This window comes from Canis aureus, chromosome 28 (genome assembly GCF_053574225.1).
Source record: "Canis aureus isolate CA01 chromosome 28, VMU_Caureus_v.1.0, whole genome shotgun sequence".
NCBI classification, from domain to species: domain Eukaryota; kingdom Metazoa; phylum Chordata; class Mammalia; order Carnivora; family Canidae; genus Canis; species Canis aureus.
The window spans coordinates 19232038-19258873 of NC_135638.1; positions in this window are offsets into that span (position 1 = coordinate 19232038).

Sequence of the window (26836 nt, forward strand, 5' to 3'; positions counted from 1 at the left end):
GACATAGTAAATATGTTTCCTGTTTTAAGGAAGTTCATAGTCCAGTGAAGTAGAAAAAGAGATAAGAAAACAATGATGTCTGTCTTAGTTCGGGCTGCCATATCGAAATACCACAGACTGCGTGGCTTAGACAACAGACATTTATTTCTCACAGTTCTGGAGCCAAATCAAAGTGCTAGCAGATTCTGTTCCTGGTGAGCCCTTTCTTCCTGGCTGCATCTTCATGTGGCAGAGAGAGAGAGAGAGAGAGAGAGAGAGAGAGAGAGCTCATTCTAGTGTCTCTTCCTCTTTCCATAAGGACACTAATCCCATCATGGGGGTCTCACCCTCATGACTTCATCTGAACCTAATCATCTCCCAAAGGCCCCACCTCCAAACACCATCACACTGGGGTTAGGGCTTCAACATATGAATTTTGGGGGACACAAGTATTCAGTTGACATTTTAGTGTGATAAGCGCTTTGCTGGAGATAAGTAAGCAAGAATAAGTACAAGAGATGGGAATCTAACCCAGGTAGGAGTGTGGCTGGAATAGATTTGGGTAATCTTCCCTGGCGGGGATGGGGGCGGGGGGGCAGGTAGAGGTGAGAAGAAAAGATAAGATCCAGGGTGTGGGTCTCTGGGCTTCTCAGGAACAGGGTTAGATGGGGTAATCATGCCAATCCTCTAAATCCACGAAAGCCAGACCTTACCCAACTTTTCCACTGCTAAACCTACTCAGGACAGAGTATGGCATACCATTGGTGTTCATCGTGGGTGTTACTCACATAACAATTATTCCTAGAGCATCTGCTATGTGCCAGGTGCTGCTCTTGGAGCTAGGGGTACTACAGTGAATAAGACATATAAAGATTCCTGCCCTTCCGGAGCTGGCATTCTTGTTTAATGAATAAATGGAAATGGACATGTAAGAACGGGGAACTTTACTAAAGTCTCATATCAAATATGAATTGGACATAACTAAAAGAAAAATATGGCTACCTTTGGCAACTTGGAGACTTTCGTGGTTTTTTTTTTTTTTTTTTTTAAGATTGTATTTATTTATTCATGAGAGACACAGAGACAGAGAGGCAGAGACACAAGCAGAGGGAGAAGCAGGCTCCTCGCAGGGAGCCTGATGTGGGACTCGATCCCAGGTCTCCAGGATCAGGCCCTGGGCTGAAGGCGGCACTAAACCACTGAGCCACCCAGGCTGCCCTGAGACTTTTGTGTTTTAATTATGTTTGTGTATTTTAATTCTGCACACACTGTGTTACCTTTGTAATTAGAAAGACAAAGATACGCAAAGAAAACAGTAAGCATGTATGTATTTTATGGTAAATGACACTACAATGATTTCTTCAAAGTTATGGTAAGGAATATTGTTTATATTCCCTGCGGAAGTAGCTATACGTTCCCCAACTTTTCTGATGTTTGGGTCAGAATCCATTCCCCCCCATATTTTAAGGCTAAGAGTATTTTAGGTTATTTTTGTTCCTTTTTACTTTGTTCCTGGGATGATTGGCAGACACCATTTTTGAAATAACTGTATTATCTTTAAAAATTTCCGCCACCAAACATAGGACTTTTCTAGGTCATAAGAGGATGAACAAAATCGCATTTGCTAATATTTTGATGTCTTCAGTGTGAAGTGTGCATCTGTCCATTTGTCCATACACTCATCATCCACAAAGCACTTGTCATACTAATATGTCATTGTTATGAACTGAATGCTTGTGTCCCCCAAAATTCATATGTTGAAGCCCTAACATATGAATTGGTGTGATGGTGTTTGGAGGTGGGGCCTTTGGGAGATGATTAGGTTCAGATGAAGTCATGAGGGTGAGACCCCCATGATGGGATTAGTGTCCTTATGGAAAGAGGAAGAGACACTAGAATGAGCTCTCTCTCTCTCTCTCTCTCTGCCACATGAAGATGCAGCCAGGAAGAAAGGGCTCACCAGGAACAGAATCTGCTAGCACCTTGATTTGGCTCCAGACCTGTGAGAAATAAATGTCTGTTGTCTAAGCCACGCAGTCTGTGGTATTTCGATATGGCAGCCCGAACTAAGACAGACATCATTGTTTTCTTATCTCTTTTTCTACTTCACTAGACTATGAACTTCCTTAAAACAGGAAACAACCCATCTCTTTTTCTAACATCTTTACGTTTCCAGAATAATTCATGAGTCATAGGAAATGTTGAATCAATGAGTTGAATGGATCAATATGCTGTCACACACAGGAATGGGATCATTCAACAAAGAAAGATTTCATTTGAATGTGTGGCTCTCCTGGTAGGAATTTCAAGAATGGGGCAAGTGAGAATCTCTGGTCCCTTCTTATATCCTGGAAAGCCAACTGCTGCTTTGGCTATGCCTGGGTGAGCCCTAAAAATACTGGTTTTCCTTTCTATTCCTCTCCTCAACCCCCTCTTAATTGGGCCTTAAACTGAGCACCTGGCTTATCTTCACACAAATCCATGATCTTGAAAAGCTTTCTGTATGTAGAGATTCTGTTGCATCATTCACTTTTCTACTCTGGGCTTTATTCCTGTTACACTTGATGTGCGATTTTGAAGACAATCACTAAATGCCCTGATCTCTGAAGCTAAGATAAATGGTAATAAAATGATCTGGAGCATCATATGATTTCCTTGTATAAACATTTCAAATCATCTAAGCTGTAAGTAGAACCTCAAAATTCCCCTATGTAGGAAATGCTGTCTTCTCCATTTGCTTAAAACTAGACATTTCCTTCTCTAAATCGGTTACAAATTTTGTTTTCTTTCCTCTTCCACATTTTTTTTTTCCCAAGAGAAACACTCACTTTTCTAGCTACCTTGTAGAATTGCACTGGAAAGTGAGATGAATCGTCAAGTTTCCACAGCAGCTATACGGAACCTGAGCTGGGCAATTGGACACTTGTGTATAGAGGACGCGTAACACCCATTTTCCCCAGATGGAGCTCACTTATTTTCCGTAGCGTTTTAAAACTGGGCCTGGCACCGCAATTCATCCTATTTATAGTTTAACATGTAACATAATATTTACTCCAGGCTCCAATAGGAAAGCTTCTTCTAAATGTCAGTGGATTATTTACTATGGTAAACTAATTAGTTACATAAATGCTTCCCTTTTCAGGGTGAGTGAAGAGGAGACTGCTAATGCTTCTTGGATTAACCTAGTATTATTATCGTTTGAAGTTCTTTCACATTTAAGAGAGTTATTACAAGACTGCACAACTTTGCATGCGTCGTACATCTGTTGCTTAAGTGATGCGAAGCGTTTTCATTTTAACTCACATGGTGAAACCAAACAATGGAACGAATATGCCAAACATCCTGAATTAAGAGAAATCATTGCAATCTGAACACGGGTCGGGGGGCACATTCTATTTAATATTCTTGATTGGCACTTTTGATTCACACTACTTTCACAACAATTACATATGCAAAATGGTTATAAATAAAAGCAGCACTGAAAGTCAATGATCTCTAAGGAATTATTACAGTGGTTGAAGGCAATTTTGTTCTTGGATTTCTCAGGGATTCAGATCATCAGTGAGAAAAAATAGCAAATGAGATTTTTGTTTGGAGAATTGTCATGTACAGGCATGTTTCTCTTGGGGAGAGGAAGGACATGTTTTGTCCAGCTCTGATCACAAAGAGATGATCGATATGAAAAAAATTTCAATGAAGCTTAAAATACAGTGAAAAATTGTTGTTCAAGAAAAGGAAAAGAGCAGTGTGTGAGTCTTTAATACTTTTTGCCCCTATGCCTAATTTTCCACAACAAGGTGTTAAGTAGGGGGTGAATTTCTGACCAAGGAAGTAGTACAAAATTAAATCCTATATGTGAGTAATATCACAGATCAAAAATAGTCATAATCAACTTCCGTATTTAAAAATAATGCAAATGACTTTTGAGTTTTATCTGTGCCAGGCACAGCTTTACAAATGTTACATCAACTTCTCAAGGTAGCATTCTTAAACTGAGGAAATTCACGCACAGAAAAGTTCAATGACTTACCAAGATGGAATAGTGAAGCTGGAATGCGATAAGGGAAAGGTTGTCAAACTATGCTTTGGGGACCCTTGGAGGTGCCTTTTGAGAGAGGTCCTTAGGTCAAAACTGTTTTGTAATAATGCTAGCCTGTTATTTGCCCTTTTTACTCATATTCTATTACAGATATAAAATAAAGTTTTCCAGTTGCTACATGATCTATGACATTGCAATACGTGGGAGGCAGAAGCAGACAGAGAAAAAATACAACAAATTTTGCAAAAATGCACTCAATTCTGGTTTTATTTTGAAAAACATTTTCATAAAAAGTATGTTGTTTATCTTAATATGTAATGGGTTCTTATTTTTAAATGATTTAATAAATGTTCCTTAGATTTAATTTTTAATGCAACAAATACTTACACATGTAACCCATATAAGCAAAAACCGTTCAGGATGCTCAGGGCACCTGGGTGGCTCAGTTGGTTAAGCATTTGCCTTTGGCTCAGGTCATGAGCCCAGGGTCCTGGGATCAAGCCACCTGTCCTGGAAGGAAGCCAGCCATGTGTCATGTCAGTCTCCCTACCCAGTGAGGAGTCTGCTTATCCTCTTCCTCTGCCCTTTCTCCCCACTTCTGCTGTCTCTCTCAGATAAATAATTAAATCTTAGAAAAAAAAAAAAAAAACCTCTTTGGGAATGGCCATAGTGTGGTCTTTCATGGCCTGTAAAAGGTACATTACCGTATCACATGCACTATGACAAAAGAGGTTATGATCACAGAGAAGGACCTATATGTTGTCAAAAATCTTGATGGCGACAACCAAACAAGAATCAGTCCAAGCGGGGATCCCTGGGTGGCTCAGCGGTTGAGCGCCTGCCTTCGGCCTAAGGCCTGTATCAGGATCAAGTCCCACATCAGGTTCCCTACATGGAGCCTGCTTCTCCCTCTGTGTCTCTGCCTCCTCCTGTGTGTGTCTCTCATGAACTAAAAAAAATAAAAATAAAAATAAAAATAAAAAAATAAAAAAAATCAGTCCAAGATCCAAAAATTTTCAACCCCTTAATATTTGACATCTGACTTTGGACCTGAGATGGAAAATTTTAATCTAAATAGTTTTTTGGCTTTCAAGAAAATCACTGCCTAGTGCTCCTTTTGCCTGGAATGCCCTCAAATAGCCACAAGCTCCACTTGTTCACTTCATTCCGATCTCTACTCAGATGATCTGGTCATCCTATTTAATCAACAATTTCCCCCCCTCCCCCATACTCTCCATTACTCTCTACCCCTTGACTTGCCTTATTTTTCTTTATAACAGATACCATGTCTAACATATTTTCTTTTTCCATACCCTCTACCACATGAATTGCAAGCTGTTTAAAGACAGGAATGTTTATCTTTTTGTTCATTGTGCAACTCTAGTACTCAGAACAGTGCCAGAAACATAAGTATTTGAATAAATGAATGTTTTATGTTAAAAATATATATATAATGGAAGAGCAAGAACAAAAATAAAATAGGTGTTTTAAGCATAACTTATTCAAACAAAACACCAATACTGAGCAAATACTTGAGTATATAATTGTAGGGATAGTACAAAATGTTTGCCACATTTTCTTCTTCTTCTGGGCACACAATTTCAACTTCCCTTGCAGTGGAGGGTCTAGGACTGAGTTCTGGCAAGTACTTTCAAACATGAATGTTCATACAAATCACATGGCAATCTTATAAACCTGTAGATACTAATTCAGTGGGTCTGGGGTCTATGATTGTGTATTTCTAATAAAGCCTCAAGAGAAAATGAAGCTTCTAGTCTGTGGACCCCACTTTGAAGCTACTTTCACATCTAGCTCTTAAAAACCTTGCCTTGTAGAGGCAATAACACCCCAGCAGCAAGGAGCACACCTAACCTCCAAATTGTGGTTTCTTCTGTAAAAGGAATCATGACTCCTCGGAGAAATGGCTGATTCTAGGACTGGGGCAGAAAATAAGAGCTTGGAGGATCTTGTTCTGCCAAAAAGTAAGGAAGTACTTACTTATGCCGGAGGGACACAAGAGCCAACTGAAACAGTCCCAATGGCCAAAGCTGGAACAATTTGACTCACAAAATAAATTTAAAAGTTTTGGATTATAATCCAAAGTATAAAATAGACCAGACTCTATACTTACATAAATAAATAATTGAATACATTAACAAATGGGAGAGAAGAGACAAGCCTCTTATGCAGCAGAATTCAAAATAATATATATAGATAGTCTGCCCTCAAGGAGGAGGAGCACCACTCTCCATGCCTTAGGTGCAGGCTATACATAGTGACTTTTTCTGAAGACTGTAGTATTGAAAGAGGGATAAAAGACTAACTTTATAGTGGAGACACATGGCACACAGTATCTCAGCCATGTGATTAAGGTCAACATCAATAGTGAAAAATCATCTTATGATGATTTATGATACTAAATCACAGTATGTTGATATGATATAATGGCAATGGCATCGTACCTCTGTGGTCTCTTTCCCAAAAATACATAAACCCAGTCTATCCATAAGAAAAAGTCCAACAGAGGGGCACTCTACAAAATATCTGACCATTACTTTTCAAAACTATCAATTTGTCAAAAACTAGATAAGTCTGAGAAATTGTTCCAATCAGAAGAACCCTAAGGAGACATGACAACTAGATGTATTGTGGTGTCCTGGGTGGGATCTAACAGAGTGGCTATAAACCACAGAAATAAACCCCACTAAACAAAATGAACACCCAACTTCCCCTTAGCTAGGTCCTAAAAAAAAAAAAAAAAAAAAATAGCCCCTCCAAAACCACCTGACACAAGGAAAGTGAGAGTGAAAAAGACAGGAATCATAATGAATTGCAGTTAAAATATTTCACTTTTGCAAACTTTTCACTTTTGCAAAAAACAAAACAAAACAAAACAAAAAACCATGTAAGTACATTCTTAGGGCCTTCCCAGAGCCTCAGAAGAAGCCCATGCAAAAAAGCATCCCAGAGGCTTAAGCTGGAATAGCTTCATGGCAAATCCACCTTTGGTCATAAGTCGCCTTTAAAATCAAACACTGGATAGTATATAGTATAGACTCTGGAGTCAAGGGTCCCACAAATAGAATGTTAGCTCCACAATTTAGTAGCCACAAGATGTTGGACAAAGTTCTTAACCTCTGTGGTTTGCTTTGCTCACCTGTAAAATGGAGATCATAGGAGTACCTACCTCATAGTATTATGAGGGTTCAGTGATGGGCACATTGCGTAAATATTCAATAAGTATCAATTGTTGTCTCTAGTGTGTTATAGTAGAGGTATAAGGGACAGCAACTTGTCTTTTAATTTTGAATGGAGTATATTGCCATGCCCCATCTGCTGTTTACTGTGGTAAACTCTGCTCAGTTTGCATTTGGATGGGGCCTCTACAACTTTCTCATCTTGCCAATGAAAGCAAAAGCCCTGTTTCAATGAAAACATCTCTTCGAGCAATTCTGACCTTCAGATAAGTCACTAATGAGCTTTTCAAAGATCCAGGACTCCTCTCATCAATTTATTTCTCAAGAAATGGCAAAAGGAGGGTCCTCTGAGTCTTCCTGTGGGGGAATAAGTAGCTGGTGGTTGGAAGGTCACTCCAGGATTCCTAGCTTTTTGAATTCCGTCCTCTACCTGCTTACACATGTCAGTTTCATTTGATGGGAGCTGCTATTGAAGCCACATTTTTCTTTTTTTGGTCAGCCAATCAAGCTAAAAATTGGAATGATTTGCACCTGTTAAACCCAGTACACTGATCCTAGAATTTCTGTTAAGCGCAGGCTTATCAATAAACTAGTCTGATTTAAAATTAGATTTCTTCCTCCTTGCTTCAGAAGCATCCCATCAGAATTTATTTCCACATACATTCTCCAGTATGCTGGTAACAGAAATTAATAGTCCTATAATTCTTTGCTATGGAGGTCTCCTTTTCCCAATTTTGTTTTATCAGGCTCCTGGGGCATGCTGAGGTCTGACACTGGCTATAGGTTTAGAGATACGACAAGTGGGGCCGAGGGGAGTAGATGGTGGTAAGTGGGTAAAGTCTGAGAAGAACTGGTTTCACACTGGGAGGGAGTCACAGAGTATTCAAGTGAGGGTATGTCCCTTGCCCCAAAACATGGGAAATTGGGCTGCTTTGACTGACAAAGCTCCCTGTAGTCTGGGGGTCCATTTACCTGTCTGAGTCTTTCACATCCACCCACACTTCCTCATTCTTCCTGTAACAGTGTTTTGAGTTTGGTTGGTTGTAAGCAGAATTTTTAAGATAGAATAAAAATAGAACACTTTGCTTGTAATAAAGGTAATTGTTATTTCATAACAGCTTTGTTTCAGTTGTATCGGGAGGTATGTGTGTATGTGCACACATGGATCAAGTTGTAAGATAAATGTCTTATATGGGTTGTGGTCAAAAACATTTAAAGCTACTTGTGTAAAAGGCTTGACAAAGGGGTAGCCCAGGTGGTTCAGTGGTTTAGCACTGCCTTCAGCCCAGGGTGTGATCCTGGAGATTCGGGATCGAGTCCCATGTCGGGATCCCTGCATGGAGCCTGCTTCTTCCTCTGCCTGTGTCTGTGCCTCTCTCTTTGTGTGTGTACCTCATGAATAAATAAATAAAATCTTTAAAAAAAAAAAAAAAAAAAAAAAGGCTTGACAAAGCTGTAGTTCTGACCAAGGTAATTCAGCCACTTACATAAACTTTTAATTTGGTTTTGGGCTATCTCAACCAGGCTGCTTTACTTGATAAGAGATTTTTTTTTTTTTTTAGTAGGGTTGTAGAAGATCAAGGAGTGCCATCTCTGCTTTCAGTTGAGAATTTATATATTTGGCTTTATCATTCTCCTTCTTTGGGTTTTCTTGAAGAATCCATTACACCCACTACACTTGAGTCCTCATATCTTCATATTCTGTGTCCACAGTAATGTGGTGCCCCAGATCTTGCCTTCAATGAGTGTTTCATCAGAGGTAACAATGCACAATCACTTAACTAGTATTTGCCAGTTCATACTGTTGAGGAGGAAAAAAATGTCCTCTTTCAGATTCTTCTAGCTAGACTAAGAATTAAATTGACCTGAGACAGATTGAAGACTGAAAAACTTAAGGAGAAAATAAATATATTTTGGAAGATATTGAGTACATATGATGAGATCAAAAACTCCTTAAAGGCCTGCGATATAAGAGAAGCAATTTAGATTCCTTTCTAATTCAGCATGACTACACATAAACTTTGTTTAAACAAAAAGCCTGATTTATGGCCCACCAAGCATACATTATGCACCTGATTTGTAAATGAGTAGCCTAAAGGAAAACCATCTTGTTCTTAAGATACCAATCAATGCTCCTACTTCCTGCATTCTTTGACATTAAAACTTGTAATTCCTGCCTATATGCTAATCTATAATCTTTTGAGCTTTTACAAGATGTAAAAAAAGTATTTAACTCTTTAAAAACTTCATTCTCCAGAGCACTTTCTTCCCTGTGAAGAATGTATTTCCTAGCAACTGTCCAACTTGGGCTCAAATAAAATTCTCTTACTTTTAGAGATTCTAAAAGGTTTGTTCTTTTTGTGTCAACATCTGGAAGTCTGGAGAACACTAGTAAATAGGCTAGAACCAAATGCAAATCCTGGACTCAGTGCTGAGGCCACCACCTTAAAAACATTTCTCAGTAGTTCCTGTATCTTTATCTCTTTCCACTGCTATTCATAATCCTAGGCAGGAGCATTAGATTGGCTGAGCACGGTCACATGCCTGCATTTTCCTGCTGGGGACATGAAAGAATTTCTATAATTTATATGAGGTGAAGGAAAGCATTGCCTAGCATGAAGATGCAATCTATTGCAGATCCTAAGGAACAGAAAGGATGTTATTGGATGCTGGGTAATCAAAAAAAAAAAAGTCAAGTGTCTGCCAAAAGTTTTTGCCCCCTTCTACTGCAATTCTATGGGTATTGTCCCTCTTTCTCATTAAACGTGAGCTACTTCAGCAATTATCTTGCTTTTCTTTGTATGGCTCAAACCAGGTACCACAGTCTTAAAGTTAAGTAATCAAGAAAAATGTTGAGTTGTTTTTGTTTATTGTTAATATAAGAGAACAATTAGAAACAATAAGACAATTAGAAAGGAATTTTCTAATTCCTAATTCCTTAGAAAGGAATCTAAATTGCTTCTCTTATATCTCTTATTGTTAATGTTTATTTTGTTTTAATAAGAGAACTTCTTGAGCTCTTGAGAACCACAAATCAGAGAATTAAGCTGAGGACTTTACAAAGCAAAGATCAAAAATAGTTCAATCTTCCTGGACTCGGCAGCAGTGTCACCCAGAATCCATAAGAGGCAAAAAGCCAGGCAGATAAGATTAGCATTCCCCCAGGCTGGCCTGCACAAAGGAAAAGGGTCCTGGAAAAGAATCCTGAAATTGTGCCAATTAAGTCAATCTGTGATTAAGTCAGGATTGAAACCTAGAATCTATAAATTCAGGGGTGGATGGCTTAGTTGGTTACGTGTCTGACTCTTGATTTCAGCTCAGATTATGACCTCCGGGTTGTGAGACTGAGCCCCATGTCAGCCTCCATGCTCTGTGTAGAATCTGCTTGATATTTGCTTCTTCTCCCTTTGCCCCTTCCCCCCTCACATGTGCTCTCTCTCTCTCTCTCTCTCTCTCAAATACTTTAGAATCTATAAATTCATTACCTTTTTTTAAAAAAATCTTATCCTCTTTTTATTTTTTAAAAATAAAAGTTCCCTCTGAATTATTGCATTTTTCTCAGCTACAACAAAAGGGTCTCAGCTAGTAAAACTATCAGGAGAGAAAAAGCAAACCTGAGTTGTTCCATGGAGAGCCAGAAGAGCTAAGATGACCAAGAGGTCTGTGAGACTGAATGTAGAAGCCACAACAAGAAACTAGGGGATTTTTTTTTCCCTTGGGATCAGTCACCTAGAGGTGGGAGGAGGAAGAAAAGCCCAGGGAAGGAAACAAAGAAAGTGAAATCAGTAGCAGGTGGAGACAGTGGTAGTTGGAGGCAAACTTGGGGGACAGATAGCAGGACAGCCATCTCCAGGAGAAAGAAATGAACACCCAGCTGAAGGCCATGTTCTAAATTGCACTAAGAGACATGGTGAAATTATAGGGCTAGATAGTCCAAAACTGGGATGCCTAACTCCTAAAAGGACAGATGTCTGCAAATTCCCTTCAAACAATTAAACATTTGTGGTTCCTTTTAAATATGTCAGGCTCACTAATAATTACAACACTTCCTTTGTCTCAACTCTTCTCAGTTCACCATGTTCCTCAGGTAGGTAATATTAGTATCATTATTTCAGAGAGAGTAATGTGGGATACTGAGAAGCCATCCTAGCCAGAGTCATACCACAAACCCTTAGGGCTTCCAAGTTTAGAACTTAGGCTGCTGCTGCTGCTTCCTGGTTTGTTGATTAAGATGCATGAATGATAGCTTTTTATGGATTTTATGACTCCTTCGTAAGTACCAGTCATTTTAAATTCAAAAAATCCTTTGTAATTTCGGTAGTCAACTGAACACCTTGGACATTCTTGCCAGAGAATTAGTACCTCTTGGTGGATGGCCTTCACACTAGACTGTTATATCTATTAATAGTCATGCATGGATCTTTTTCTGGCCAGAAACAAGTAAATGTTCCAGGTTTGATTTAATTTGCAATATGCAAGAATGGATACCTATTCATTTGGACACTAAAATATTTTTAGTATTTTGAAACTTTGAGACTTTTACCCAAATAAGACAACTTTTAATATCTTTGGTGACCTACTATTTCTTATCCTTCTGATTGCCTTACAAACAATTTTGCTGAGTTCTAGAAAAGAGGACCTAAAGCTGGGTGGCCAGAGATACCACAGAACAAATTAGAATCAAAGATTTGTGATTTATTGAGTTCTTCACAGAAGCTTAAAAGCTGCTTGGAATTGGGTCATGTCTTAAAGAAAAGTGGCTTAAATCAATGTTTATAGTGTTTCTCTGTGTATGTGAATTTAATCCTCAAAACCACCAATATTTTGTAGCTGGATTCCTCTTATGATTATGTCATGAGCTTAATGTCATTTTATATTATTGACTTTTCCCATGCCTATTTCAACCTGAAACATGCCTCCTTTCCCAGTTACATTACAAACTTCTAAAGGGCAGAGCCAATGATAAACTTCTCTTTATTTCCCTACAATATCTACTAAGTACCTTGCATCAGGTAGATGCCTAAAAGATATGTGATCGATGACTAAACCAGCATAAACTGGAAATGTGGAGTTGACCAAGTAATGGGAAAGATGAGCCCAGCACTCAGAAGCTGCCTGTACATTGGCTACAAATCACTAATTACACCAAAGGGAGGGTTCCCCCACTTGAAGAAAATGATTTGGTCCTGGTCATTTGGAGCTTATCTCCCATCCCTTCTCATTTTATTTGAGAGATCTGGTTGGATGTTGTACTATTGACCTACTCATCCCCTCCTCCTGCCTCTTCATTTCCATTCCTGGGCTAACAGAGTTGCAAAGTAATGAAAAGGAAGTATACAAACATTGTCATCACATGTGCAATAGGCATTACTGTCACAAAGAGCATGTAGAATCCAAAGGGCCACCCACCCTAGAGCCTAGACTGATCTCCAAGACAGTCAAGACATTGATGCTCTTTTCTGAATTGGGGCTTGGACAAGAAAAGCCTGAGGGAGCCTAGTCCCTTCAAGGATCCCCTACGAGCTAAAGTCAATTGCATAATTGGTCTGATTTAGAAAAGATCTGAATTAAGTAGGTTTAAGACTAACCCAAGATTTAATTCTTTTTTTTTTTTTAAGATTTTATTTATTTATTCATGAGAGACACAGAGAGAGGCAGAGACATAGGCATAGGGAGGAGAAGCAGGCTCCATGCAGGACCCCAATGCAAGACTCAATCCTGGAACTCCAGGATCACATCCTGAGCCAAAGGCAGATACTCGACCACTGAGCCACCCAGGCATCCCCTAAGATTTAATTCTATCACAGATTTGGACCAGTGAACCTAGTTTTGGTCTCATATTCCTGGCTGCACCCAGCAGAATTAATTAATCTAAAATACTTATTCAGGAACTACCCTGTCCAAAACATGAATGAAGTGGGTACAAAGATGACAGACACAGGTGTATAGACACACTCAGATGCCTACCAGTGGAGATCAAACAATTCCTTGTAAATTATAAAATATAGCTAATGCCACAGAAGAGAGACATAAGCCCAAAACCTGGCCGTGATAGAATCTGGAGAAGAACCAGATGACCTGACACTCAGCACTGGGATGACAGGCAATGGGGTAACATTCTTGACTTCGTGAGTGAACACAAGCAGACAAGCAAAACAGAGGAGAGAGAAGCAGATTCTGTGTTGAGACAAGCAGAAAAATTGCTTCAAAGTAGTGGATAGTAGCCATGTGGGCTTTTTCTGAAGTGTTTCTAAGATCTTCATTATCAGAAAAGGATATAGAAAACATGAATTTTTTTAAAGAAAATACTTCTTCTTAATCTGAATCTGATCTCCCAAGTCCACATCTAATTTGCTTTTTACTATGGCTTTTTGATATTGTCAAATTGTCAAATTAAAGCAACCTGAAATTTGAAATTTATCTTCACATCTGCTTTTTTTCTACCATCCTATTAGTCCACACCCATGGACAAGGTTTTTTTCAAGACTTCTTAAAACTAGTATTTTCTTATTTCATTTATTCCTGTTTCAATTTTATTTTTGAAATATCTATGATTTTTTCCCCCAGTAGTTCTGAAGAAAACACCATCGTGGAGGAAGTTTTATCACATTTATCTCTAAGTGTCACCATTCTTCCTCTTAGATTTCCAAGCTATTTTCAATTTGCATGTTTAGCCCCTCTTCCCTTTTACAGCATCATATAAATTCTTATATGACAGTATTTACAAGACTCTTCAATACTTTTCTCCCCATGCAAACCAGTCTTTTTTTTTTTTTTCAGGTGCACTGGATCATTGTGAGCCAGCATAAACTCCAGGCTCTGACTTCAGCAGCACATATCTCTATAGAGGACATCATTCCAAAGCTATGAACTCTGGATTTCTTGCTTTGGTTTGGTTCTTCAAGTTTACTGAGCCAAATGCACAAAGCCAGGTGAAAAAGAGGTTGTTGATTTCCTGCCTTAAACAAGTGTGCCTCACTGAAAAGTCACCAAGCAGTGCTATAACCTCAGAAAATGTTTTAGGGGTTGAATTTCTACCAATAATTGTCACCCATTACACCACTGCCTATTGAGTTATCTATGATAAACCTCCAGAACTTCTCCTTTTACAAACTTTTTTTCTACCCCATCCTGTCTCCTCTCCCCTTAATAAATTATAAGTATAGTCATATGTTTATATATGCAAATACCTATTTTCTTCATGTGTGGTGCTAACTCCAACTCCACTGTCAATCACCTTACCTGTGCATGTGACCCACTTAACGGCACTCTACATTTTAGATACCCCAGATCCCTGAAAATTTTCTCTGCCCTGCAATTATTTCAGGATCTTGGAGTTATCAAGAACAGCTTATCACAAACATCTTCTCCTTTCCCTGCTCAGGCAGCACTGGTGCCTTCCACTTTTTTGATGTGAGTGTCCCACTCAGGCATGAGATGACCCTTCTGTGGGTGCCGGCTGGCCTGGCATCAATGCTAGTACGATGTACCTGAAGGAATAATGAATATGCCACCCTAAAGTATGACTGTAGAAGTTCAGGACATGCCACCTGAAAATATATGGTTTTGGTAAAGCACATTTTGAGCTACAGGAACTTGAAAATGCAAGGAAGGGCATTCTCTGAACTCTCCCTTCTTTGCCCTAAAGACTGATGACCCCCAAAGAAACTAAATTGTCATGAATGCCCTCCCCCCAGAGTTTTACCAATTAGCAAAGATTGACTCCTATCATAGGAGAGGATCCTAGAAGTGGATACCACACACACACAAACTTTGTCACAAATATCATACCTCCCATCTATTCTTCTAAAGGCTCACTCATCTTTCCTAAAAATCATTCACTCTCCTCTAAGAGGCCTACATCTCTCCTCCTCTTTCTCTATTAAGTTGTTATTTATATTGTGGTAATCGTTTTGAAATATATGTACATCAAGTCATTATGTTGTACACCTTAAATATACACAGTATATGTCAATTATACCTCAATAAAACTGGAAGAAAAAATAACAGTAAAAATGAATTTTAAAAATAGATGGTTTTTTTTTTGTTTTGTTTTTGTTTAAACAGATGGTTTTTAATCCTGAATTCCAAAGCCACCTCACAAGTGACTCATTTTTTCCTGCTTATCTCCCATGTATGAACACAGTATTACGTGTTAGTAAACTTCAGTTTGTTTTTTTCTTGTTAATCTCTCTTTTATTACAGGGATCTCAGCTAAGAACTCAGAAGGGTAGAGGGAAAATTAGCTTTCCTCTCCTACATAGCAAAGCCACTGTGTAGTGTCAACCAATAGAGCTGACAGTAGATGCCACTTCTGCTCCCACCTAAGGATAAGGGCACCATTTCCATTGGCTTCCAAAGCCTTGGATGCCCCTTCTTGACACTAGTGAGGGCTTCTCCTCCTGCTTGCTATTCAAAAAATCAGTGGTGCTGGGGACCACCGCCAGAATCATTGACATGCAGAAGCTGCCAAAGCACCAAAGCTCTCAATACTCAGTAACTCCACACCCAGTACCCAGGTGCCTATGCCTCTCTGCCCCTTTGTTATTCTGTGACCAGCTCTCAAAACAATGCATCTTTGTACTCTGGATGTTTCAAAGAGAGTTTGTGTAGAAACAGCTCCTCCTTTCTTTGTTATTCCAAAAGCCCTCCCCACCCCCACCCAGGGATTAAGACACAGTCCTTTGGGGACTGACTGGGTGAGAGGGCTCAAAGACAAAAGCTGGCTATATTTGAAATAGTCCCTTTTCTTCAGTGCCTGAGGCATAGCTACATGCCCAGCCCAGGGCTGGTCTCTCCTCCCTCAAGTCCTCTCCTCCCTTCAATAATTTATTTTCTGAGGTTCAGTTCCTTCCAATTTGCCCTGACATTTCTGAATGCTGAAGAAAGATTCCCTTCATCTCAAACTCTTTCGCTGCTTCCTGAGCTCCCCCATCCTCAAGCCAAGGGAAGAGGATCCAATGAAATTACCTGTAAAATAGTGGGTGCCTTTATGAAGGGGAAGTGGGTAGACATTAGCTGAGCTGAAAAATCAGCAAGATGACCTAATGCCTCTATCAGAGCAAATGAGACCATGATAAATTTGAGAAAGAGCTTCACGTGAGTCCCTTAGCATTTGGAAACACACCTAAATTTAGAAAGGAAAGTCTGCTTTTTATGCAGAGCTTTGTAAAGATGAGAGTTTTGGGGTGTTCCCTGCAGCAACAGGATGAGATGGAATCATGGTGACAATAATGAGCCTGGAAAGAAGATAGGGACAGCCCTGCACCCCATTCCAGATCCCTGGAGCCTTTGAAGGATGATGAAAAGCACCTCAGTGCTCCTGGGACCCCACAGGAAGGAGTGCAAAGGACAGAGAGGGAGCACAAGCCACAGATGTGCCCTGAAGGGCCTAGATGTAGGGATTTCCCACCCAGAAAGATGCTTAACTGGTGTGGACCACTGTCATTGATCAAAGACACAGCTGACCTCTCAGCACTGGATCGGATGGAATGTGACTTAATTGTGCAGAGACCACCCTAGAGACTAGAGCTACCAGCAGCTCACAAAGCCAACTTAGCCAGAGTAAAACCAGGGCAGCCTTCCGCCTCAGACAGGCTCCTGCTGTGGAAAGCAAACCCAGCCATCGCTCCATTTCTCTTCCCCAATGTATGGGAAAAGCTAAAGTCTAGTAAAGAGCAGAGGGAGAGGAGGTCCTGGAACCAGACCAGTGGCCTGTGTGCGCACACCTCCAACATACAAGATTCAGAGAAGGAATGAGAAAGTAGACCCACCTTTCTCCCTTCTCCAAGTCCCCTGATCCAAAGCCTGACTGGGTGGGCAAAGATTCAAACTGATGAGAAGACACATCTTTAAATTACATTAGACTGTCCTGAGTTTAAATGACTGAAAATGATTGGTAAATTATCGAATCTGTTTAAGATGTTTTTATGGGTTCTGTACCACGGAGAAGCAGAGATCCAACATTGCACAGCTGGGAGCAGTTACAGGGCTGGGGGGCGGCAGGGAATATACCCTACCAAGTTCACACTGATCAATAAACATGTTATACTTGCAATATTCTCTCTTAAACACAATGAAAATCTAAGACCTTTCTTCAAATCTCCTTTCCAGGCTCAAAGTTGTATGAGAGAGATTAGAATGAAATGTAGTAGAATTTCAAGGAATTCCCTTCAAAGTCCCAAATTCATCTGAGCACCTTTTATATCCACAAATGACCCAGGATGATATTTTGCCTTTGCCCTCATCTCTGTACCTTCTAAATCAAAGCCACAGCAGTGTTGGGATGAAAGCCATAAATATGGAGAAAATATAAGTAGTGCAAATTAATCTTATTCCTTCTTCCTCCCACTATAACTACTGTTCCTGCTTCTGTCTAAAAAAGACACTTGGAACATCTAGTCAGCAGTGAACAGACCTTATTCATTGGATAGTCTCTTATAGCAAGCACGACCTACTTGACCAACTTGAGATACAAATCAAATCACATCGTTTATTACTCTAATTAACTTCTCAAAGCCCCATCTCCTGCCCCAACTCTAAAATCTCCCTCTTCTCTGAGATTCCAATGAATCTCAGGTATTTACTTATCCACGGGAAGTAAGTTAAATAAATGAGTGGTAGTTTCTACTAGTACATGCTTTTGCCTGCCACATGATGTCACTGCTGAACACTGGTCCTGCACAGTCTGGTGTCCACAATGGTTTACTGCTGAAGTGATGCTCTAGGTTAGCCCTTTATAACATTGCTTTATAACCAGTCTCTTGCTCCAGACTCGTGTGCTAAAACATTATTTTCCAAAGCAGAATCAAGCCAGTAGGTTTCCAGCCTCAGCTACAGTGTGCCACAGCCCTCTCCCAAACCCCTTCGGGCCTTTGTGGTGAGGCTAGGGCACCCAATGCAAACTGGTCCACCAGATTCTAAAAGCCCTACAAAGCTGCCTTGTTACCCTTCAAAAAAAAACTTGCATTAAGCATACTAGAGATTTTCACTCTGACTTTTTTCTAAACAGAGATCTACTCCAAAATTGTTTGCTATATGCATCTACACAGTGAATTACCAACATTTATTTCTCTTGCTAAGAACAATTGTATCTGGCACCCCGTTGTGCATTTCAACTCTTAATAAATTGGTACTACTGAGGAAGTTTGGGATGACATTGAATTTCAACTCTGAAATGACAAACATACTCTTCCTTGGCTGAACAAAATAGAAATTTGGTGTCAGATTATTCACTTGTAACTGGATATGCCCTCTCATTCCACTCCCCTGCCCCCTGACCCCACTGCCTCCATTTTGTCTCTAGGAATTCTTTTCCTCACTTTACAGTTGGGCTTAGCCCATGAGAGGCATCGGTAAGAGATAAGAAGTGAGCCATGACCACAACAGACCCCTTCTCCAGTTGGGTTGCCGCATCCACAGAGCTACCCTTCCCAGCTTCCAGTGGCTATGGCTCCCACCTCTTACTAACCAACCCCCACCCCCACCCCCCCACACTACCGCCCCCCACCCCCCGCCTAGGGCACTGCATTATTCCTTGTTGGTTTCTCCAATCCTGCTCATGGGTTAAAAAACATCTCTCTACTAGACTGCCTTCAGATTTCCAAGTTTGTGGGTGCCATCTGTTTCCTGCTCAAGCCATGACTGACACATCAAGAGTAAGATGAAAAGTAGTCCTTGTTATTTAAGCAAAGAATGTTTTTGATTATTGTAACTTTGTATACAAAATGCTCTCCCAAGGTCAGATTCAAGAGGACTCTCAACCATAGCTCTACCCCTAGTCTACAATTTAAAGGTGGCCCTTCTCCTAATACAAGGTTATTCTTGTGGAACCTTAGGGTGAATTATTTCTACTGAGCAACACGCAGGAGCTCTGGGCCAATGGCAAATTAATTTTCAGTGAATTGGCCTCTTAGCACATGGGTCATTTGGTAAAATGATTTGGGCAAGTTGATTTTTGGTAAAGTGACCTGCTTCTACACTTGATGTTCCTCCCATTCTGCCCATGCATTTCTTTGCTGTTTTGTTTTCAAACTTAATGTCTTTCCCACTACACTGTAGGATCCTTTGAGAGGGAGAATCATGTGCTATTCACCTTTGTGTTTTTCTCAGCCCCCTCCTAGGGCCTGAAACGGTGTTATGTACAAGTAGTGAGTCAGTAAATGTTTGTTAAAGAAAGTGAGTGAACAGAAGGTACTGTGAAATATTGAAGCAAAGACAGGCTGAATCCATTGGAGATACACACACTGTTATACGGGGACAGAGAGGGTTCCTATCTCCATGTCCAACGGTCCAACAGTCACTGAGAGAAAGGAAGGAAGTGGGAGAAGAAAGGGATAGAAGAAAGCTTTCTGAAGAGGAAGGAGGGAAAAGAAGAAGGGAAAGGGAAATTAAGAAGAAAAGGGAAACAAAGAGGAAAGTGTCCGTTTATAAATTTTCTTTTTAAAGATTTTTTAAAATTTTGAGTAATCTCTATACCCAGTGTGGGCTTGAACTCATAACCCCAAGAAAGAGAGTCACATGCTTCACTGACTGAGCCACTATAAATTACTGCCCCTATAAATCTAATGTAAAAATACATTTAAGGATGCCTGGGTAGCTCAGTGGTTGAGCCTCTGTCTTTGGGTCGGGTCGTGATTCTGGGGTCCTGGGATCAAGTCCTGTAACAGACTCCCCACAGGGAGCTTGCTTCTCCCTCTGCCTGTGTCTCTGCCTCTCTCTCTGTGTCTCTCATGAATAAATAAAATCTTTAAAAATAAAAAATAAATATCTCTATATAATCAATGACTTACGTAAACAAAACAAGGATTTTACCACTAATACATCTTGAATATCTCTAATAAAACCTTTAAAAATATTGCTAGTAAAGGGGCACCTGGGGGGCTCAGTTGATTAAGTGCCTGTCTTTGGCTCAAGTCATGGCCCCTGGGTCCTGGGATGGAGCCCTGGTGTTAGGCTCCCTGCTCAGTGGAGTGTCTGCTTTTCCCTCTCCCTCTGCAGCCCCCCTCCCCAGCTGGTGCTCTCTCTCTCTCTCTCTCTCTCTCTCTCTCTCAAATAAATAAAATCTTTTTTTAAAATTGCTAGTAATTACATAAATAATGTCCAACACATATCTTCTTTAACAGTATTTTCAAATTTTGATTCTGAAACTACACAGATTGTTTTAACTCTCCTCCTCTCTTGAAATTTAAGACTCAAACCAGAAGGCTGACCAGGATCCAAATATGAATATGGTGGATCTGTCTCTGATTTCTAAAATAGGACCAGAGAAATTACTTTCCCGGCAGTATTTTTAGCAGTGTGAGGGAAGGCGCTCCCTGTGCTGTTTCTTGGCAGGCTCACAGTCTGCCACTCCTGAGCCTGTCCCCCGAATCCTCCTGCACCAGGCACCATCCGCACTCCTGCCTTGGAGCCTCCAGTGCGGTCCACACAGATGATTGGAGTTCCTTTGCCTGAAGAGAGGCATTTAAGACAGTAAGAGCTCATCTCCTTGACAACTAAACTAAGAAGAAGAGTTCCTTTATCACTCAGAGACAAAGTGCCAGAAACAGTGCAATGTAGAGAGAAGCTAACTCATGTTTATTTAGAGTAGGTACTCTCTCTCTCTCTCTCTCTCTCTCTCTCTCTCTCTATATATATATATATATATATATATATATATATAATCAATCCTTTGGAGAAAGAGATAGAAGTCTCCCCTCTCTACAGATAAAGAAAAAGGAGGTATGGAAGGGTGAAATAGCTTGCTCTATGTTCCTCAGCTAGTTACCAGTGAAAGCAACTAACTTAATAACCAAAGTTTGCATAGTGCTAGTGCTTACCAGGCACTTCTACTTATTGGGCCTCACAACAAACCCAAAAGATAGCTCGAGTAAATGTTAACCACTATTCTCACTCCACAGAAAGTAATTTTAAATACCAAATGACTTCTGAGCTCCCTGAGCTGGTGCAGGGTGCTGCGGCCCACTGGCTCCGGCTCTTCAGGCAGCACGCTCAGGGAAATGGGTACTCCTCTGCAGCGTGCGTCAAAGAAGCAAACTGCCCAGCCAGGATGGCCTGGCAAGGATGCCAAAGGGCAGAACAGTGAAGGTTCTGTCCATATCCAGATGATCCCTAGATAACTGTGTGGCTCCTCTGAAAAAAGGAAAACCACGAGGCAGGCAGGGCAGGTAATCCTCGACAACCAATGGTATTTGGCTTATAGAACCTCTTCCTTACAAAGCATGACTCAGGAAAGCTGGCTGACCATATGTTCTCTTTCTGGGGGACAGTCATGATCTAGTCTGTTGTCCTGGTGGAACCAAGGAGGGTGCCTTCTTGTTCGTAAAAGCATCCTGGCTTGCCCAATAATACATCATACGGTCACCCTACATACAGGGATTTGTATTTCATAATTTCCTAAAGCAAAATGTTTCTTCTGCTTTCTCTGACACTCCAAAACACAACCACAACACCAATTTTTGGTCAAACAGGTGCATCACCACACACTAATGTCAGGAACCCAAGGTCAAGTTCAGAGCAGAAGCCGGAAGGAAACAGTATGTGTGGGATTTGCGCTTTCTCAACATTTTCAAGTTGGCAAAAAAAAAAAAAAAAATTGCAAATCATATGTTTTTCCCAGGTCTGCCGTAATTGAGGCTCCGTAGAAATTTTCCCACAGCAAGCATGACTGCTAAGACACAGAAAGAAAATATCTTACTGCCTGGAGCTCTTTGTTGCTATAATAAATGAGACTATATTTGTAGTAAAAGAAACAACTTCACTTTTTTAAAAAAATCCACACAGAGGGGATCCCTGGGTGGCGCAGCGGTTTGGCACCTGCCTTTGGCCCAGGGCGTGATCCTGGAGACCTGGGATCGAATCCCACATCGGGCTCCTGGTGCATGGAGCCTGCTTCTCCCTCTGCCTGTGTCTCTACCTCTCTCTCTCTCTCTCTCTCTCTCTCTGTGACTATCATAAATAAATAAAAATTAAAAAAAAAATCCACACAGATACAAAATACAATCCAAGACAATACTTAAAATTTTTAAATCCTAAAAAAATTTTTAAATCCTTAAAAATTTTAAATCCTAAAAAAAAAAATACTAAATGTCATTTTCTCTAGCACTGCAACAATACAAAGAAGTAACTAATCACAGGTGTTGAATGACTTTCTATCTGCTTTCAGACATGGCAACTTGTCCTTGGTCATTTTAAAATCAGCTCATGAATTTATAGTTTCCTAAACAGCCTTTCTGTCTTCTAATTGCCTTTAAAAGAACCAACAGTAGAAGCTAGAAGTCTTTGCACACTCCCAGGCGTCACCCCAGGACAGCATGTCACATACTTCCCTGCATCAGCAGATCGGGTTACACGTGCCTGAGAGCGCCTTGCCTGGTCTCCAGTTCTTCAAGGATCCATTACTGTGTTTTCCAGGCACCTAAGGGACTCTGCCCTCCAATTTCTCACTTACTGGCTACAAAGGTGACTCTCAATGTCATCAAGATTAAACCAGATCTTAAGGAGGCAACATAATGCCATAGTTAAGAGTTTGAGTGTCAGAGTCCAAGACTGGAGTCTATATCCCAGCTCTGCCATTGACAAGCCATGTGACTTTGCTTATTTACCTCTTCATCTGTGAAATGCGGGGTGATGATGGTGCATGGCTCATGGGGTTTGTGTGGGGGCTCAGTGACATAATTGAGCATAATGCCTAGCACATAGTATGTGCTCAAAAAGCATCCATTATTGGGGTGCCTGGGTGGCTCAGTTATATGTCCGACTCGATCTCAGCTCAGGTCTGGATCACAGGGTGTTGAGTTCAAGCTCCATGATGAGCTTACTTAATAAAAAAATTTTTTAAAAAAGCATCTATTAATCCATTCTTAGAATTTGAACATGGACTAACATTTCAGTTTACTTAAAATCATCATGGTAAAGAAGGAGGAGGTGGCTTTCATTAAAAGGTGGCAGGATTTGAAATCAGAAAACTTGAATTCTAATCCTGGTTTCCTCACTCACTGGCTTATATGGTTTTTGGATTCATTTCTTTGAACCACTATTCCTCCCCGCTCCAACCCCATAAAATGATAACTATGTCCTAGAGTCATTAAGAGGATCCAATAAAATAAGGGGAAAAAATTTTGTAAATCCTACATTTTTAAAATTATTAGTCAAAATGAGATTAAGAACATATCTGCAGAAACCTAAGAACTAATGTAATGAAAATGCCTGGTCTCTTAGCTGCAGAGCTCCATGTACCAGGTCTCAGGACCAAGTTGGATGGCTGTGGTGAGTCCCCTACCATACCCTGGACCACATCAACCTGGCTGCTCCATTGCCTATTCTCACAGCTTCCATGCTGTGAACAAGAAACTGCAACATGGAAGTTCTCTTCTTGGAATGTGCAATATTGCACAAACTCCCTCAAAAGGAAAATGATGAGTAGAAGGGAGGGCTGGTGTAATGTGTACATCTATGCCCACAAATCCAAACAAGAAGCAATACGTGACAATGCAGACAATCTCTAAGAAACATTCTCGGTAATAGGATAAGGAATAGGAACTCACCTAGCTCACTGGGGAGTTGCTAACCACAACTTTGTCATATATGGTTGCTTAAGGTGAAGAAAGAAAGATGTGGAGGAGAATTGTTGGTATCCTTACATAAGGCCTAAGAGGAGGGCCTAAGTAGTACATCTATTGTACATCTAGCATAGTACAGTAGGAGATTCAAAAAGAAATAATCGGGCAGCCCCGGTGGCCCAGAAGTTTAGCGCCGCCTTCAGCCCGGGGTGTGATCCTGGAGACCCGGGTCGAGTCCCCCATCAGGCTCCCTGCATGGAGCCTGCTTCTCCCTCTGCCTGTGTCTCTGCCTCTCTCTCTCGCTCTGTGTCTGTCGTGAATAAATAAATAGAATCTTTAAAAAACAAAACAAGGGATCCCTGGGTGGTGCAGCGGTTTGGCGCCTGCCTTTGGCCCAGGGCGCGATCCTGGAGACCCGGGATCGAATCCCACGTCGGGCTCCCGGTGCATGGAGCCTGCTTCTCCCTCTGCCTGTGTCTCTGCCTCTCTCTCTCTCTCTGTGACTATCATAAATAAATAAAAAATTAAAAACAAAACAAAACAAAAAACAAAAAGAAATAATCACCCCCAAAGAAGTGTTCAAAGCTAAATGTTTTTAAGTTAGCATTTAAAATTTATAAGGTTTTTGAGTGCTTAGGTGACTTGGTCAATTGAGCATCTGACTCTTGATTTCAGCTCGGGTCATGATCTCAGTGTCACGATATCAAGCCCCACATCCAGCAAGGAGTCTGCTTGAGATTCTCTCTCCCTCTGCCCCTCCCCTGGCTCATGCGCTTGCACGTGTATGCACTTTCTCTCTAAAATAGATAAATAGGGGCACCTGGGTGGTTTAGTGGTTGAGTGTCTGCCTTTGGTTCAGGTCATGATCCAGGGTCCTGGGATCAAGTCCCACATCCCCTGCAGGGAGCCTGCCTTCTCTCTCTGCCTCTCTCTGGAGCCTCCTTCTCTGTGTCTATAATGAATAAATAAAATCTTTTTTAAAAATTAAATTTAAAAAATTAGATAAATACTTTAAATAAATTCTAAATCTTCAAAATATAAATTTATAGTCTTTTTTTCTATGCTACCTTAGCAAAGCCTCTTGTTATAGTATTTCCCTTCTTCTTGGCAATATCAGACACCTGTAAATATAGGCATTTATTTTCTAAACAGGAACCTGAAGCACAGAAGGGACTTTGATAGTACCCTCTTCTCTTAGTCATGCTTACCATAGTAGTTCTAAGCCCAGCTCTGTGTGATCACAGAATAGCACGTGGATCTGCTATAGTTTGTAAAGAACCATGTTAATTTAAGCATACCTGTATTCTGTAGACAGTTGGTCTTGTGGAACATGTCAATCCTCACCACTAGCTTTTCTATGCCACCCCTAGGTATTAGCTAAAATATCTATAGACAAGTTTACTACAGAGTTTTTGGGAAACAAGTACTTAAAAATTAGAAATAACAGTTACAAAATAAAGCCAATATTTTCACAAGGAACCCCAAATTCCCCAGGTAACAAATCTGGGTCTATCCTCTACCTCATACACAAGGCAGAAGAATCCAAATATCTTCTTGGGGCATCTTCCTCAGGATCTAAGTTGGCCAATCAACTCTGGTCCATCTAAGACCCATAGGAACATTTTTTTTTAATGGTTTGTCCTCCACTGGGTATTTAGTACATGATCTTATTTCAAAATCTTCCACTTGTACCTCCAGTTTTCAACAATTAGAAAGGTGGGGGAAAATGAAATATTATTTTCCTCTTACAAAGCAATAGTTTTAGACCATTGCATCTTCCTCTCTACTAACATAATTTTTATGTAATGCTCAGAACATCACTGCTAGACCCCCTTGGGGAGGACATCAAAACGCCTGTCAGCCCTCCCTTGTTTGTGGCTCTGTTATACATTCCTGTGTTATAGTCTTACTATACCTGTAATCATGCCTCTACTATTTGATTGCATGTGTTGCCATACATGCAAAACTTGACCAGGTGATCTTAGCAAAGATCACCACTGGTTGGCCCCTCCTCATTTCCTTTTGTGCACATTGACAAGAACACCAGCCACACTAACACTACTTGTCACTCATCCTGCTCCTCCCTCCCTCCCCATACCCTGGAGAAGAACTGCATTATGTGACTAGTGGATTTGGAAAAATGAACTGGGCATGCACCTCTTGGACCCTTCTGAGTTCTCATTCAGATCCAGCCTGGCTGCAACACGTGTCTTTCGGACTGCTCTCCTAGGAGCATGGTAAGCAGCCTGTGCATGCAGGCGACTTGGTATTTATGCTGCTGTTCCAGTGACTGGGTAAAAATGCAAAGGTGGCTCTTGGCATCCGCCTTTCTCTTTCTAAAATCCTCCACTCAATTTGGAACTAGAGCAGGGGGAAAGACAGTATTTCTTTTTTTTTTTTAATTTATTTTTTATTGGTGTTCAATTTACTAAGAAAGACAGTATTTCATTAGCCTCCTCATCCAGTCTCGCTGTTTTCTCCATTTGAGTCAATAAGGGATAGGCCTTCTCTCAGAAGTTATTTGTCTCACATGCCTTTCTCATCTCACATTAGACCCTTTATGATTTCAGCATCTTCCCATTAAATGGAAGGAACAGAGCAGAAATGTTCCATTTAGCCACTGAATTTGAAAATTAGGAGAGCTATACAAAGTTAAAGTTGACCCTACCTACTCTTGCTGAGCATACATTGTGAACCATTTTTCTAGTAATGGAAATGGAGCCATACTGAACCACCCTTGCCCTATCACTGTGACTCTAACAGGAAGCAGATAGCCAGCCTTAACAGTGTAGTTGAAACAGACGATCATAGGAGAAGAAAAAAAAAAAAAAGAAAAGAAAAGAAAAAAAAAACCAAGACAAAATTATAGAGGGAGACAAACCATAAGAGACTCCTAATCATAGGAAACTAACTGAGGGTTGCTGGAGGGGAGGGGTTAGGGCAACTGGGTGATGGACATTAAGGAGAGCATGTGACATAATGAGCCCTGGGTGTTATAAAAGACTGATGAGTCACTGACCTCTACCTCTGAAACCAATAATACATTAAAGGTTAATTAA